The 18,568-nt window shown below is 45.0% G+C and overlaps 1 protein-coding gene across 1 annotated transcript in view; it reads right to left on the bottom strand.

The window, feature by feature from the left end:
• LOC132892779 (H-2 class II histocompatibility antigen, A-R alpha chain-like) overlaps window positions 1–18,568 on the bottom strand; it is a 159,927-nt gene that overhangs the window by 31,209 nt on the left and 110,150 nt on the right. The gene's annotated exons all lie outside the window — the stretch shown is intronic.

The raw sequence follows: 18,568 nt of genomic DNA, 5'->3' as shown, positions 1-18,568 counted from the left end.
AACAAAACTGATCAAAACAAACCAAATAATTGTGATAATCAGCTCAGGAAGCTCAACCTGTCTAAGGAGCTGCTGACACAATTCCACTCTGCCATCATTCAGTCTATTCTCTGCTCTTCCATCACTGTTTGGTTTGGATTGGTCACCAAACAGGACAAGAACAGACTGCAACGGACAATAAGGTCTGCAGAGAAAATTGTTGGTGTCAGCCTGCCCTCCATCCAAGACCTGTACCTGTCCAGAGTCAGGAAACAGGCAGGTAACATCTCTGCAGACCCATCACACCCTGGTCACAAACTCTTTAAACTTCTCCCCTCTGGGAGACGCTACAGAACACTGTACGCAAAAACAACCAGACACAAGAACATTTTTTCCCTCAGTCTGTCAGTCTCTGTGATGAACAGCTGAAACCGGACTCAAATATCGTTAACATCAACTGTGAAATATCTGCACACTCATACCGTCATTCTGTGCACACTGTATATTTATATTTACTCAGTCATCCTTGCACTATGCACCATTTTGCACCAAAAAGATTTAAAAAATCCTTGTCTATACATATATTTACCCTTCTACATGTACATAGCTTTTTGTTTTGTTTTTGTTTTTTGTCTACGCTTTTTTTTTAATCTGTTTGTACTAAGAGAGCTAAATGAAACCGGAGTCAAATTCCTCATGTGTGTTCACATACCTGGCAATAAAAGTGATTCTGATTCTAATAATAATACAACCCCAAATCAGGAAAAGTCGGGACGGTGTGGAAAATGCAAATAAAAAAATAAATAATAATAAATGTGATCGTACATTGTTTTCACTTTTTCACACATGCAATTTAAGGGCATAACAAAGTGGAATGCATTTATATATTTCTATATTACATCTGAAATATGTTACATGTGATTGTGTGTGTGTGATTTTTCTGTAATGATTGTGACAGTATATTTCCAAACTAGACTAATACAGAGATTGTTTTACTGGTGGAACGAAGTATCATTGATGTGGAAACAGAAATCACATGATCGTTCACATTCATGGAATAAAGTTTATTTCTTTAATTATTTGCAGGCACTCTTTCCTTTTCATTTGCATCATCTAATATTAATTACACTTTACATAAATTGGAAAAGAAAGACTTAACAGATTTCTGCACAGAGATAAGAAATTCAACACAAGTGTACAGTAGAACAAGCGACAACTTTTTATATCTCATCTCATCTCATCTCATCTCATCCCATCTCATCTCATCTCATTATCTCTAGCCGCTTTATCCTTCTACAGGGTCGCAGGCAAGCTGGAGCCTATCCCAGCTGACTACGGACGAAAGGCGGGGTACACCCTGGACAAGTCGCCAGGTCATCACAGGGCTGACACATAGACACAGGCAAGCATTCATTTTTTTTTTCGTTTCTGTTTCCGGTTGAGAGTACGTCGTGCGCATTCTGGCTGCCGCTTCTCACCAGAGCTTTTTGTATTTTATTTTTATTTCTTTCTTTTTCAATTTTTATTATTTTTTTTTCTTTGTGTGTTTGTGTAGTTTGATGTTTGTTTAGTGTTTTGTCCGCCGGTTGTGGTGTAGCTCCGAACCCAGTTTTGGGCGTCGGTTCCCTCCAGGCTTTGGTTCGCTGTGGGTGATGCCTGCGCTCCCACCTGTGGACTGCAGTGAACTCGTTGCTCATTTAACATTCGTGGTTGTCCAGCGCTTTGCGATTTAATGCTTGGCGTGATGTTCCGAGCGATGTTGCTCGGTGGCGTCGCAGCGGCTGTGCGGGCGGTTTGGGACACACTAGCGCTCTGCGTGGCAGAGCTTCTTTGCTCGCTTTGTGGATCCACGGCGTGGTGTTCGGGCGATGTGGCTGGCGGCGTCGCGGCGGCTGTGCTGGAGATGTGGGACTCGTTTTCATGTGCCTTTCGGTGGGACTGTGGCTGCTACACCACGTGAATTACATCCTGACCTGGTGGACTTTTTACTTTTTATTATTTATTCATTTATTTATTATTTTTTATTATTATTATTTTTTCCCCTTTATTTATTTAATTATTTATTTATTTGTCTACCCCTCCTAGAACTGCCACCTTATTGTGGTGGAGGGGTTTGTGTGCTTGAATGATCCTAGGAGCTATGTTGTCGGGGGCATTATGCCCCTGTCAGGGTTTCCCAAGGCAGACAGGTCCTAGGTGACAGGCCAGACCAAGAGCAGTTCACTAAAACCCTTATGGAGAAACCATCAAGGACCGTGACGTCACCCGGTATGGCGCAGCCGGGGCCCCACCCTGGAGCCAGGCCTGGGGTTGGGGCTCGTATGCAAGTGCTTGGTGGCCGGGCCTTTGCCCATGGGGCCCGGCCGGGCTCAGCCTGAAGAGGTGACGTGGGCCTGACCTCCTGTGGGTTCACCACCCACAGAGGTAGCAGTAGGGGACTGGTGCAGTGTGGATTGGGTGGCAGTCGAAGGCAGGGGCCTTGACGACCTGATCCCCGGACACAGCGGCTAGCTGTTGGGACATGGAATGTCACTTTGCTGGGGGGGAAGAGCCTGAGCTTGTGCGGGAGGTTGAGAGGTACCGGCTAGAGTTAGTCGGGCTCACCTCCATGCACAGCTTGGGCTCTGGAACCCAGCTCCTCGAGAGGGGCTGGACTCTCCACTTCTCTGGAGTCGCCCATGGTGAGCGGCGGCGGGCTGGTGTGGGCTTTCTTATAGCTCCCCAGCTCAGCCGCCATGTGTTGGAGTTTACCCCAGTGAACGAGAGGGTCGCCTCTCTGCGCCTTCGGATTGGGGAGAGGGCTCTTGCTGTTGTTTGTGCCTACGGGCCGAATAGCAGTATAGAGTATCCGGCCTTCTTGGAGTCCCTGGGAGAGGTACTGAGGGGTGCTCAGACTGGGGACTCCATTGTGTTACTGGGGGACTTCAATGCTCACGTGGGCGACAACAGTGACACCTGGAGGGGCGTGGTTGGGAGGAACGGCCTCCCCGATCTGAACCCGAGTGGTGTTTTGTTATTGGACTTCTGTGCTAGTCACGGTTTGTCCATAACGAACACCATGTTCAAGCATAGGGGTGTCCATAAGTGCACGTGGCACCAGGACACCTTAGGTCGGAGGTCGATGATAGACTTTGTTGTCGTTTCATCTGATCTCCGGCCCTATGTCTTGGACACTCGGGTGAAGAGAGGGGCTGAGCTGTCAACTGATCACCACCTGATGGTGAGTTGGATCCACTGGCAGAGGAGGAAGCTGGACAGACCTGGCAGGCCCAAACATATGGTAAGGGTCTGCTGGGAACGTCTGGCCGAGCACTCTGTTGGGGAGATCTTTAACTCCCACCTCTGGGAGAGCTTTTCCCGGCTTCCGAGGGAGGCGGGGGACATTGAGTCTGAGTGGACCATGTTCTCTACCTCCATTGTGGACGCAGCTGTTCGGAGCTGTGGCCGCAAGGTCTCCGGTGCCTGTCGTGGTGGCAATCCCCGAACCCAGTGGTGGACACCGGAAGTAAGGGATGCCGTCAAGCTGAAGAAGGAGTCCTATCGGGCCATGTTGACCTCCGGGACCCCTGAGGCAGCTGACGGGTATCGGCAGGCCAGGCATGCTGCAGCTCGGGCAGTTGCGGAGGCAAAACTCAGAACTGGGAGGAGTTCGGGGAGGCCATGGAGAAGGACTATCGGTCGGCCTCGAAGAAATTCTGGCAAACCGTCCGGTGCCTCAGGAGGGGGAAGCAGTACTCTGCCAACACTGTTTACAGTGCGAGTGGGGAGCTGTTGACCTCGACTGGGGACATTGTCGGGCGGTGGAAGGAATACTTTGAGGATTTCCTCAATCCCACCATCATGTCTTCCATTGAGGAGACTGAGGCTGATGACACAGAGGTGGACTCATCCCTTACCCAAGCCGAAGTCACTGAGGTGGTTTGCAAGCTCCTCGGTGGCAAGGCACCGGGGGTGGATGAGATCCGCCCTGAGTATCTCAAGTCTCTGGATGTTGTGGGGCTGTCTTGGTTGACATGCCTCTGCAACATCGCGTGGCGGTCGGGGACAGTGCCTCTGGAGTGGCAGACTGGGGTGGTGGTCCCTCTTTTCAAGAAAGGGGACCGGAGAGTGTGCTCCAATTATAGGGGAATCACACTTCTCAGCCTCCAGGGGAAAGTTTACTCTAGGGTACTGGAGAGGAGAATTCGACCAATAGTCGAACCTCGGATCCAGGAGGAACAATGCGGTTTTTGTCCTGGTCACAGAACACTGGACCAGCTCTATACCCTTCATAGGGTGCTCGAGGGTTCATGGGAGTTTGCCCAACCAGTCCACATGTGCTTTGTTGATCTGGAGAAGGCATTCGACCGTGTCCCCCGTGGTATTCTGTGGGGGGTGCTTCGGGAGTATGGGGATCGGGGCTCTTTGCTAAGGGCTGTCTGGTCCCTGTACGAACGGAGCAGGAGTCTGGTTCGCATTGCCAGCAGTAAGTCAGACCTGTTCCCAGTGCATGTTGGACTCCGGCAGGGCTGCCCTTTGTCACCGGTTCTGTTCATAATTTTTATGGACAGAATTTCTAGGCGCAGCCAGGGGCCGGAAGGAATCCTGTTTGGGAACCACAGGATTTCATCTCTGCTTTTTGCGGATGATGTTGTCCTGTTGGCTTCTTCAAACCAGGACCTCCAGCATGCACTGGGGCAGTTTGCAGTCGAGTGTGAAGTGGCTGGGATGAGAATCAGCACCTCCAAGTCTGAGGCCATGGTTCTTGACCGGAAAAGGGTGGCTTGCCCTCTCCAGATTGGTGGAGAAGTCCTGCCTCAAGTGGAAGAGTTTAAGTATCTCGGGATCTTGTTCACGAGTGAGGGAAGGATGGAGTGTGAGATCGACAGGCGGATCGGTGCAGCCTCCGCAGTGATGCGGTCGCTTTACCAGTCCCTCGTGGTGAAGAAGGAGCTGAGCCAAAAGGCAAAGCTCTCAATTTACAGGTCGATCTATGTTCCGACTCTCACCTATGGTCATGAGCTTTGGGTAATGACTGAAAGAACAAGATCGCGGATACAAGCGGCCAAAATGAGTTTCCTTTGCAGGGTGGCTGGGCGCTCCCTTAGAGATAGGGTGAGAAGCACAGTCACTCTGGAGGAGCTCGGAGTAGAGCCGCTGCTCCTCCACATTGAGAGGAACCAGCTGAGGTGGCTCGGGCATCTTTTTTGGATGCCTCCTGTACGCCTCCCTGGGGAGGTGTTCCAGGCATGTCCCCCGGGAGGAGGCCCCGGGGAAGACCCAGGACATGCTGGAGGGACTATGTCTCTCGGCTGGCCTGGGAACGCCTCGGTGTTCTTCCTGAGGAGTTGACCGAGGTGTCTGGGGAGAGGGAAGTTTGGGCTTCCATGCTTAGACTGCTGCCTCCGTGACCCAGTCTCGGATAAAGCGGAAGAAGACGAGACAAGATTTATTTGTCTATTATTGTAAAGCGTCCTTGGGTTTCTTGAAAGGCGCTATATAAATTAAACTTCTTCTTCTTATTATTATTATTATTCACACTCACATTCACACCTACGGTCAATTTAGAGTCACCAGTTAACCTAACCTGCATGTCTTTGAACTGTGGGGGAAACCGGAGCACCCAGAGGAAACCCACGCGGACACGGGGAGAACATGCAAACTCCGCACAGAAAGGCCCTCGCCGGCCACGGGGCTCGAACCCAGGACTTTCTTGCTGTGAGGCGACAGCGCTAACCACTACACCACCGTGCCACCCAACTTTATATATATATATATATATATATATATATATATATATATATATATATATATATATATATATATATATATATATATATATATATATATATATATATATATATAAACCTTACATGGTTTAACAGATGAATTAAATTCTAGTGGATGAACAGTTTCCTTGGTGAAAAACCAAAATGAGAATTCATGGTATGAATCTAAACCTTCTCTGAACGCTTTACTTCTGCCTGAAAACACAGAAACAGGTGTATCAGGGAGAAACAGTGTATTAAATATTATAAATATAATGTTTTTATTAGAGTTGTTACCTGAAGTGTCAGTTACATCTGTTTCCTTTGACAAGGAAGAAAGTTCCAGTAGCGACTCCGAGCAGTCCGACAGCCAGACCCACTCCACAGAACACAGAGGGACCCACACTGGGAAGCTCAACATCCACCTCTACACACACACACACACACACACACACACACACACACACACACACACACACACACACACAGTTATTTCTACTCTAAGGAAAGACTGAATCAGTAGTTAAACTCTCCGTCTCACCCCATGTCTTGGTGTCAGGCGTCTCCAGAGCCTTGTGCTCCACTGTGCAGGTGTAAACGTCTCCTTCCTGTGGAGTGAAGGGCAGGTGGGAGAACTGGTTGTAGGTTTTGTCCTTATTCGGGTAATAGTGGCTGAGTGTGGATTGTTCCGTCACATCTACACTGTTTTTGGTCCAGCGTACAGTAACAGGTGGAGGGAAAAATCGTGTGAAGTGGCAGATGAGCATGTTCTCTGAACCCAGCTGAATGTTTTCTTTGAGATAGATGGAGCTTTGTGGGGCATCTGGAGAAAAATATAAAGCACATGTGCACTATTGTTATGACTCTGAGACTGTCATGCATTCATTATTTCTTCTGGCTGTCGATATGTAGAGGATGTTACACGGTGGTGTGAAGATATGAAGTTTATCTTTGAGAGGTGAATGGATACATCATGAGGGAGTGAAGCGAATGAGTGAAATATTTTTCAACATGAGAAAATAAACTTCATATCTTCAAGCCAATGTGTAATGTTATTTGTATTATATGAACATATCCAGAAAAAGCCCACAAGTTAATCAAAAGTATTTTAATTGTGAAACGGTTCACCATTTTGACAACACACGTCTAGTCAACGGGAAAACACTGGGAGTGACATCATCAGAGTGAAATATCAGGAATTATGTCACTCAGATCCACGATGAATTTCATATGAAAAATGTGAGTTTTTATTGTGTGATTTTCTTTTTATTCTATCGACACATTCACAAACAAAAAGTCCCCAAATTTATCAAAACAATTCATCAATTTCCTCATGAGTGAAGATATTGGAGACTGTGTTACTCAGGTCCCGGATGTAGCTCCTATGAAAAATATGAGTGGTGTATTTCCCAGTAAAACACTCGTGTCCATATAATAATAACCAACAGGAATCTGGAATCTAAGCTGTGATTTTAAACATCTCTGGACAACAGCTTAATTACAGGTTTATTAAACATAAAATGTAATGGATTACACTTCATTCAGCATTTATAGATGATAAACAGATGCCAGAGAAAGAATATGGAACATGACTATTTACAAATAAACCCTCTGCTTGTGTTCACGACTGAGTAATGTGCCATCCTACTGCCTCAGATCATCTTCACATTTTCTAGCAAGTCAATTATAAAATCTACCTTTAGCTCCATAATTGGTGTGTGTGTGTGTGTGTGTGTGTGTGTGTGTGTGTGTGTGTGTGTGTGTGTGTGTTGGGGATAGAAATAAAAGCAAAGATTTATTTAGATTTACAAACCCCACACTTCAACAGTTACTCTGTTCAGAGAGAACTTTCTTCATTTCTATAAATTTAACTGATAAATAGTTTGTGTTCAGGGCGAAGCAAACAGCTGCTGTGATGATGTGGTGCATTCTGGGATGTTTTAGTCGAATAAAAAGCCTTTATGAAATGAAAATAGTGTGAGACAGCAGTGCTGTAGTGTCGGCTGTGAGATTAGAGTATTGTACAGTAAATGAGAGCTTTACAGGCTGGAGACTGTGATTGTTCCTGTAGTTTACTGACAGTGTAATGGTCAGTGATTTACAGTCAAATCTACAACAAATCTCACATCTTCATGCTGGAAAATCATTTTAGACTCAATATCATCAAGGTAAATTTGTGCTCCTATAAACACTGAGTTTCTCACCCTGTGGCACCGGCTGGTCTTTAAAGTCCTCTGTGAGCAGCTTTAAGTTTTGTTGGCAGACAGCCAGGTTACCCTCGGCAGCCTCGTAGAATCCGGGGTGCCCAATCGGATCAGCGAAGGGAGGCAGCATCATCACTCCTTTCTTCTTCTCAAAATCTGCATAAAACGCCTCATCTCCATCAAGCCCCCACATAAACTCCTTATTCTTCTCTGAACATTCGGTTATTTGCAGTTTGCGATGTTTAACTGGAGAAACACACACACACACACACACACACACACACACACACACGTTCAAACTGCAGCAGCCTGTTACTACAGTGAGATAAAAACATCATTATCACTGACAAAATCACATCATTTTTGTGATGATCTGAAATGATCTGTCTCATTTAAATCAAGCTCTACAGCTTAATAACCAAAACACCACCATTAACACTTTATATACACTCTTCTAATTACCACTGGGGAAAATATTACAGCAAATTTACACATAAATAAATATCTCACTTACACTGTGATTCAGTGTCCCTCACACACATTAGTGTGAAAAAGATGAGAAATAATTTCATCCTGAAGTTTGTCAGTAAACCAGCAGCTCAGATGAATTCACTTGTCACTGACTTCCACACACTGAATAGAGACAGAAATACAGCCGAGTGCAGAGTCAGTGATAAATAAATCATCCAATCAGATCAGTTCTCTCCTCACAGTCAGCTGGGTTCAGGCAGACACTCAAGTGAGTTTCACAATTCCTGATCCTTTACTCTTTCCATACTGAGGTGCGCTGATCATTACAAACACAAAGAATTAAAACACTGGGAGCACAAAAAGGAAGAAATGAAAAGCAAGCAGGAGAGAAAGCGAGAAATCAGAGCAATATTAAAATCCTGAATAGTCTTTAGGTTTCAAAGGTCAAACAAACAAAACAACAACAATAATAATAATAATAATAATAATTCCTGAATTTTTGAGCTTTTGTGCCTGAAATAGTAAAATAAATAAAGGGTCTGAAATAATAATACAAAATAAAAGTTTAGGTTTCAAAGGTTAAACAAACAAACAAACAAACAAACAAACAAACAAACAAACAACAATGACATTAATTTTTACAGCTCTTGAAATTTTGAGCTTTTGTTCTTGACATAGAAAAAGGGGTTTGAAATTAAAAAAGAAAGAAAGAAATGAAAAGCTGTGTATCCTGTTCTGTTTTATGTTTGGCATCGTACACATTTTATAACAATAAAACAAAATAAACAAAGTGTCTGTGCTAGAAGTGATATCTGTACCGTAAGTAGTTTTGTCAGTAAACACGTACTGGCGTCTCTTTTCTTGTGAATAAATCTGCTGTGGTGTTCTGTACAGTTCACTACAGACGGTCTTAAATAGCATTGTGTAAACACTGTATACACTCTGTAGTGCACATTATATGTGTGGCAACCTGCGTAGTCAAAGTCCCACATCTTTTACTTTAGTATTTCTAAAAAACCCACAAGGGTTCCTGAACTGAACTATGTTTCACAGACACGTCTCAACCTAGCCTGGGAAATCCAATGCTGCTTTGCACAATCGTTCCGATCTGAAAAGACAGCATGGAAACTATGGTCTAAAGGCTCGCCTGAGTTAGGGAGCCAATCAGAGAGTGGGGAGGGCTGGAAAGACGGTAACGCGTACTACTCGACAAACGGAAGCTTGTAGTTTATTTGGGACTGTTTAAGGATCACATTTAACATGGCGGCGAGCGATACGAACCAAACTTTCGATCAAGCTTTGTCTTGCACAAACGGCAGTAATCGTTCGGTGCCATTGTTTTCCTATTTTTGTTTTGCCTTCTCTTTCTCTTTCCTTCTCTTCTTCGCCTCTTCGTTTTCTTCGTCGCTCTAACTACATCACTGGGTACAACTGCCATGATTGGCCATGGGCTACGTATACGCCAAATGATAGACATTCGCAACGTCCAATAAACGGCCGTTGACAATCGTAAACCACACCTCCCCAACGAGAAATTCAATAGGCGGATTCCAGACCATATTTCACTTGTGATATGGTCTGGTGTTAACCAGACTAGTCTCAACCAGTAGTCCAGTAGAAAACCACAATTAAATGTTTAATTCCAAGTGCACTGAAGGACTGGTGTGTTCCAGTCGGAAGACGGCATCCTGTGTAGGCAGCATTCTTGGGGCAGCATCTGTGTGCTCCTGAGAAAAGGACTGTCCCAGTCAGAAGACAATCCCATAATTCAGTGCGCCAGACTGGAGTTCTGGAAATTATGGCAAACGTGGCAGAACCAGTTGTCACTCCAACAGATATAATACGGAAATTGGTCTGTTGCGAAGGTAACCTCCATTTATGTAGCTAGCTTTTGCTGCTAATTAACAGCTCATGAGCTAGCAGATATTTACTGAACAGTGGATGGATTTTATTTTAATTGTACCGAGGTATAGTGTTTAGTTTCAGTGGTTTTCAGACAGATCGTACACTTATCACTGACTTCTGACTCGGGCTCAGTCAGATAATTTAACATGATTTTTATCAAGAAATGACAGTTATCATGATACACAGCAAATTCCTCAGTGTTGAATTAACACTTTCAGAGTTAATTTGTGTCCAATTGGACCTATATAAACACAGTAGGGTGTTAAATCAACACTCTGGGTGTTAATTCAACACTGGGAATTTTGCTGTGTACTTAGTAGTGAATAATCAAATCTATGATCGAATAAGTCTGAAAAAATAAATAATCAAGAACAGTAATTGTCACAGTCCAGTCCAGTCCATCGATGACTGAGTTTGTGGGACTTCCACGCCGGCTCAAGGCCGGATCCGGGACAGGAATTCAGTCCTGCCGTGCTGGAGGCCATCTTCCCTGAAGCGGCACTCCCACACCTGCTACCACTCCTTTCCCATCAGCCAGGGCCTACTTAAGAGCTGTTTGGAGCTACTCCAGTTGCCTGACTGTCTCTAGTAGACTTTCCTTGCCTTGCCATAACCCATTGATATTGTGTCTCTTGATTCCCCCTGTGTGACGGTCATGGACGGACCGCACATTTCCCTTGCCTCGCGGCTGCAAGGCAGCCTTTGTTTCACTGCCTACCTGTGCCTAAACACACACACACACACACACACACACACATGCCGACTGGCAACTCCAGGAACATTGAGCTAAACGCTAAGACGCTAAACTTTGCTGGTACTCTTTTGCCCATGAACACTGTTTTACCAAAGACATTTATGGAAAGGAAAACTCAACACAGACTATTTCTAATGTTTCTTTTTAATGTACCAAGTTGCTGCAGAGACTTAGGTGCTGAAAAGAAAAAAGTAGCATACCGTTTCTTGACGTGGTGATGAACTGTCTTGTCGCGTCCCGCGGGTGGCAAAAGAGTGCCGACATGAAACAGAGACTCATTTATTTCGTGCCAGCCACAATTGCTCCGGTCCATCTTGCCAGAACTTCATAGGGAAGACGGAGACGGCCCTGATCAAGCCGCTTCTATATCTCTGTATTACGGTGATGTTTTGCAATGTTTAGTCTTAATGTTTATGTTGTCAACTTGTTGTTTAAATGTTGTAGAATGTCCTTATGATGCATCAGAGTCTGTAATATTATTGTTTGTGTTTAGTGATTGTTATGTGTTCCCCTTTCATGTTGGAATGGTGCTTTTCACCTTCTTTATGTATGTTAGTCTAGTCCTGTGTCTTTAGTCTAGCGTTTGACTTCATGTGGTGAGTTTGTCTTTACATTGACCTTGCTCCCTGTTGTTCTCTGCTCTTAAAGAGACATAGAAAATATTTTCTGGGACATTCTAGTTGACAACTTTTGTATTTTCTTTTTGAAAATCTATTTTTGTACAAATCTACTTTTCTAAAAATATCAAAAATACCAAAATAAGGAACAGCATGCTTTGAACATTGTTTGTCTAAAAATTGCCACCAAGTTTTAAAAATAAAAACTCTTGCTTGATTTTTTTGTCCTCTCCCTCTGTTTTTGGCCTGATCCATTTGCCCCTAGTGGCGCCCGCACCTCCATCCTGTTACACCCTGCCTGAATTGTTCCCTGTTTTTTTGGTCTAGTTTTCTGTCCAGGTTTTTGCCCCTGTTTTACCTGCCTGTTCTTTTGGATTGTGTTTTGCTTCCTCTGCCTCGGTTTCCCTTGTCCCTGTTTTCTTCAGTTTTTGTGAAGATTTTTCTGTCCTGTTTTTGTCCCTGACCGTGCCTGCCTGCTCTTCTGTGTTTTGACCTCTTGGCCCGTTCTTTGACCACTGATTTTGCCTGAGCCCTATTGTACCTCTGCCCTGCACTTCATTAAAGAGGTTTCTTTTTGTACACTGCCTGTCTTAAGTCTGCTCTTGGGTCCTCACTTCACCTCAGCTCCCATTTCTGACAGTAATATTCATTTGTTTGTTCATGACACCTCATCTGGCCGTGTCTCTTTCTGACGATTGTCCTGAGGAGGAGATGAGCGAAGAAGAAAGAAGACTGAAAGCTGCAAAATCAAAAGTCATTTTATTTTTAGAAGAAAAAACTCTGTTTTTATGGCTCCTGAAATCATATTTTTCTGAATTTAATGAAATTTGTTACTTTAGTTTGAGTATATAAAAACATCTAACACACATATTTTTTATTTTTTTTAAATAGTGCCAGGAAAATAGCCACCACTTGTTTGGGATCCATTCAAATGGGCGATAAAACTGCAGGCCGAGTGCTGTAGCTAATCCCAACTGCCAAATTTCCTTTTTACAACAAGACTGTAAAGAAGAAATTAATATCGTATCTGATAAAGTAGCTGTATAATGTGATAGTAACTCACATTTTAGACACAATGTGAAGTTTTGCTCCTCTAGTGGAAATCGCTCCTGAAGAAGCTACACTCATTTTATAGCATGTTGGCCAGCTGGCTAGCGCACTCACATTGATTTGTACATTTCCGTTAAAGGTGCTGTCATGTTGTTGTAATCCTTTGAAATGATGAGCACCCTGGCGTGATAAAATAAACTTGTAGTTTTATTACAAGGTTCAACTCAGTACATACTCAATCGTCTTCACGTTATCAACTAACTTTATCACAGCGTATCAGGTAAGTACATGACAGGAAGAGGTTCCGGTAAGTATATCTAGCCAATAGGATTAGAGCATTGGTAGGGACTACTTTCTTGCATATCAATACATCGTATAGGATATTCTGTGTGAATATTACATCCCCCTTCTTTTAAAAGATTCAAGTGCCAACTTAAAAACTCATTACTCATATACATTACCTGTATGTGTTAAATAACAATAACTGGAAAAAGTTTCTGCAATCTGTAACTAACTGTAAGCTTCTATAAATCTCATTAAACAAACATTAATAATATCAAGTGCTGGTGATATCAAAATTTTCATATCAACTTTCTTTGGACCATTAAATCAAGGTAAGTAACATACATATCAAATCAACTTTAAACTCAGTATTACTTATTCACTTGCACTGTACTACTTAGAATTATAATGCACATAACTCATTGAACACATCATGAACTCAAGTATCATTCACACTGTTACAAAGATTTTTTTTTTTGTTTGTTTGTTTCAGGGCAGCGATCTGCCTACACCCTTTTACATTGCTTTACAAGTCTAGTACAGTTCTGGGCTTGATTTCTCGTCCAGACCTTGTTCTCACAGCAGCGCTAACAGGGGCTGTCTCTTCTGCTGCTGGTGTGGTAGGTAACCAGTTGCTGGGTTCTGTGTGCTGTGCATTGTCAAGTGTATGCTTATCAGTGTGGGTGTGATGATCTTCCTTGGTGTGCAGGAGGTGTCGCCGGTTTCTCCTGTACTCCTGTCCTTCAGCAGCTCGGATGTGGTAGGAGCGGTCTGTGTCGGCTTGTCTGATGACTACTGCAGGCTTCCAGTGTCCATGTTCCTGGTAACGAATGTGTTGACCGTCTTGCAGTGGTGGAAGATGCTTGGCCGATCTGTCGTAGTACTTCTTCTGCTGTTGTTGCTGGTGTACTCTCCGACTGTAGACTCGTGCTTGACTGATCACCTTCGGCTGAAGTTGCTTGTGTGTGCTTGGAATTACTGACTTCAAACGGCGACTCATGAGCAGCTGAGCTGGCGATGTGAGACTGTCGACAGGGGTGTTGTGATACTCAAGCAGGCTTAAGTATGGGTCTTGCTTGTCAGCTTTGGCCTTGGTCATCAGGGCTTTGGCGATCTGCACTGTTTTCTCTGCAAGGCCATTGCTTTGAGGGTAGTGGGGGCTTGTTGTGATGTGCGTAAACTCCCATGCCTTGGTAAAATCCTCAAACTCCTTGCACTTGTACTGAGGGCCATTGTCTGATACAAGAGTCTCTGGTATGCCGTGTCTGGCGAATGTTGCTTTGAGCTTGTGTATTATGGCAGAAGCTGTGGTGTTGTGTAGCTTGTCGAGTTCAAAGTACCTGCTGTGGTAGTCCACTGTAATGATGTACTGCTCATTGTTCCAGGTGAATAAATCAGAAGCAACTGTTTGCCACGGTCGCTCAGGGATCTTGTGACTGATCATGGGCTCTTTGGTGTTGGAGGGTCTGTACTCCTGGCAGGTGGAGCATTTCCCAACCATCTCCTCGATCTGTTTACTCATGCCTGGCCAAAACAGGATGTCTCTTGCTCTCTGTTTACTCTTTTCGATGCCCATGTGGCCAAGATGAATGCGTGTTAACATTTCTGCTCGTAGTGAGAGAGGAACAACAATTTTCTCACCTTTGAAGATGATGTTGTCCAGCTGTGTGAGTTCATCACGGTGGTTCCAGAACTCTGCTATGCTCGGTGGGCACAATCTTCTCTGCTCAGGCCATCCCTCTGTGATTGTTTTTCTCAGTTGCCTGAGCTGTGTGTCTTTGTCAGTCTCTGTCTGTATTTCTCTCAACTTCGCATCACTCACAGGTAGGTTGTCGTACAGCATGTGTACCTGCATGTCCATACCTTCACTCAGGCTGTCATCCTGGTCTGCCAGCGACTTTCTGGAGAGGGTGTCGGCCACAGGAATGTCTTTGCCGGGTTTGTGGACGATGGTGAAGTCGTATCTCTGCAGCTGTAGGAACATGCGCTGCAGTCTCGGTGGTGCTGCTACGAGTGGCTTGCGAATGATGGACTCAAGGGGCTTGTGGTCACTCTCTACAGTGATGTGATGACCATAAATGTACTGGTGGAAGTGTTTACATCCGAAGAGAATGGCGAAGAGCTCTTTTTCGATCTGGGCATAGTTGACTTCACTGTCAGTGAGGGCTTTTGATGCATAACCAATGGGCTTGCCATCCTGCAACAGTACTGCACCTAATCTGTATTTACTGGCATCGACTTGGAGTGTGAGCTGTTTGCAGGGGTCAAAGTATGTCAAGACTGGACCTGGTTCGCGTGTGATGAGGTCTTTTATTTTCTGGAATGCTGCCTCATGCTGTGCATCCCACACGAATTCACTGGACTCTTTCAGCAGGTGTCGCAGGGGTGCGTTGATGCTTGCAAGTCCTGGAGCAAACTTCGACAGATAGTTGACCATGCCGAGAATGGTTTCGAGCTCACCTTTGTCTTTTGGTGCTTTCATCTCTCTCACGGCCGCAATCTTGGCAGGGTCTGGCTTGACTCCATCTTTGGTGATGAGGTGACCAAAGTAGCTGACCTCAGTAGCGCAGACGATGCTCTTCTCTGGGTTGAGCTTGACTCCTCTTTCTCTGGAACATTGCAGCATGGCACGGAGGTTCTCATCATGTTCTTTCTTGTTTTTTCTGTAGATCAGGATGTCATCCACTATCGCCATGACACCTTGTAGGTCCTCGTAGGTCTCGTTCACCTTCCTCTGGAACTCGTCTTGTGCTGACTTCAGGCCGAAGGGTAGCCGTAGGAACCGGTAGCGTCCGTACACTGTGTTGAATGTTGTTAATTTCGACGATTCCTCTGTGAGCTTGATAGCCCAGTAGCCCAACTTTGCATCCATGACACTGAAGTAGCTTGCTCCAGTGAGCTTGGCTGTGATGTCATCTAGCATTGGCAACGGGTAATGTGGTCATTTAATTACCTTGTTCAAGTCGCGGGGGTCTAGGCATATCCTCAGCTTGCCTGTGCATGGTTTTTCTGCTGCTACCATTGAGTTGACCCATTCGGTTGGCTCGGTGACTCTTTTGATGATGTGTTGCCTCTCCATGCTCTGTAGCTCCTCTCGCAGGCGATCTCGCAGCGCAACAGGGACGCGCCGTGGTGGCTGGACTACAGGCACTGCATCGTGGTCAAGGTGAATGGTACATTCTCCTGGGAATAGTCCTATTCCTTTAAACACATCAGCAAACTCCTCCATGACAGGTTGCTCAGGTTGGTTTGACACAGAGAGGATGAGCTCAATGAGTCCGAAATCCAGGCATGCTCTTAAGCCTAGCACTGGGGGTGCCTGTGTGTCGACAACATGTAACTTCAAAGTCAGCTGTTTTTCTTTGTACTGGCATTTCATGTTGCACTTGCCTCTGACGACTAGCTGCTCACCACCATAGCCATAGAGAGGGCATGTTGAAGGCTGAAGCACATCTTGTATTCCCAGTCCCTTGAAGACGCGTGTGGGAATGATGTTGGCTGTGGCCCCGGTGTCCAGCTTGAACTTGACTACACTCTGTTTTGGTCCGACCAGCAGGTTTGCGAATGCCTGTTCTGCATCGTGAACGCCGCTTCTCTGTGTCACTGCATCGATAAACAACTCGTCCTCACTGTCTGCGTCATTGTGTTGTGTTCCATCCTCACTCACTGTGTGAACTTCTTTTCTAGTCCTAGAATGACACACTTTGGCAAAATGGTTCCACTTATTGCAAATCTTGCATTGTTTACCTTTCGCAGGGCAGTGTTCTCTCATGTCGTGTTGCTTGTTGCCACAGGAGCCGCATGTTTTGGTTCCCCGTTCTCTGTGCTCCTCGTGCTTGTATGTGCCATCACCGTCTTTGGTTCTGCCATGGCACGCTCTCCAAGCTGCCTTCTTTAACAGTTGCTTGCTAATGGCATGAACTGACTGTTCCCGCGAGTTGCCACCATCCATTGTTTTAATTTGTGTTTGGGCAAGTTCGTGAGATCTGGCCACGTCAATCGCTTTCTCCAAACTCAATTCCGATTCGACATTCAGCAACTTTTCGCACACTTTAGGTGAGTGAATCCCAAAAACAATACGATCCCATATAATCTCCTCACTGTTAGCGTAGCTACAGTCCTTCACTAGCAGCCTGAGGTCTGTTACGAACTGTTCAAACGGCTCGTTGGCGCCTTGTACTTTCTCGTTGAACTTGTAGCGAGCAAAAATTGTGTTCAACTTCGGCATCACATATTCTTCAAAACGACTATAATATGACTCAAGTGACTTACTCTGGGTGGCTGTTAATGTCCATGTGTCATAAATGTCTCTCCCTTTTTCACCGACCCATAGGAGAAGGTAGCTACATCTTTCTTCCTCCTTCAAAGCCTTGAACGGTCCTGCGAACATCAAGTCAACATGTAGCTTAAACTTACGCCATGCCACGGGCAAGTTGCTAGCATCGCAGTTCATGTAAGGTGTTGGAACTCCTGCTTTGTCCATCTTCTCTACTTTTTTTTTCACGTTTTTCACTCTGACACCATGTCGTGTTGTTGTAATCCTTTGAAATGATGAGCACCCTGGCATGCTAAAATAAACTTGTAGTTTTATTACAAGGTTCAACTCAGTACATACTCAACCGTCTTCACGTTATCAACGAACTTTATCACAGCGTATCAGGTAAGTACATGACAGGAAGAGGTTCCGGTAAGTATATCTAGCCAATAGGATTAGAGCATTGGTAGGGACTACTTTCTTGCATATCAATACATCGTATAGGATATTCTGTGTGAATATTACAGGTACTTCTGGTAAAATTGTCTTCTCTTTTTCCTTTTCATTCTCAATAGGGATTGAGGATTTATTTGAACACATTTCAGTTCAAGTGACCAATCAAACAGGTTAATCATTATCATCATCATCAGCAGCAGCCAGGTGGAGAGCAGCTACTCTCCACCTGGCTGCAACATTGAGTGGCTGGTCACCAAAATCCAAGAAACATCTGTTGTGAATGTATACAAGCCCCAACCAACAGCGCTGACTGTATCATCACTTCCACCTGTGCCTGCTCCCGCCATCTATGCAGGTGACTTCAACTGCCAACATACAGATTGGGGTTACAACCACACATCACATGATGGTGAAGCGCTGAGTGAGTGGGCTTCTAACATTGAAGCGCTGCTGCTCTTTGACCCAAAAGAGCCCCCAAGCTTCTTTTCTGCATGCTGGAACTCTTACACCAGACCTGGCCTTCATCATATATCGCGGTAACGACCTGAAACTGGAGAGAAGTGTCTTGGACAGGTTCCCTCATTCACACCACCGGCCATACGTCATCAAAGTACCATTGCGGGTACAGCCGGTAGCTGGCAAACCAGTCAGGAGATGGAATTTCAGGAAGGTGAACTGGCAGTTGTTTATGGCAGAAATGAAAAGAAGAACTGCTGGTCTGCTGGACCCAGAAGCAGCTGATGTGGATGTTGTATACGCCACCTACTGTAAAGTCCTCCTAAGGGCAGCAAAGCACAACATCCCGTGTGGCGACAACAAGAACTACATCCTGGGCTGGGATGAGGAGT

The sequence above is a fragment of the Neoarius graeffei genome, chromosome 10, assembly GCF_027579695.1.
Source record: "Neoarius graeffei isolate fNeoGra1 chromosome 10, fNeoGra1.pri, whole genome shotgun sequence".
Taxonomy (NCBI): domain Eukaryota; kingdom Metazoa; phylum Chordata; class Actinopteri; order Siluriformes; family Ariidae; genus Neoarius; species Neoarius graeffei.
Note: the sequence above shows the minus strand (reverse complement) of the source record. Positions and strands in the feature narration are given on the sequence as shown.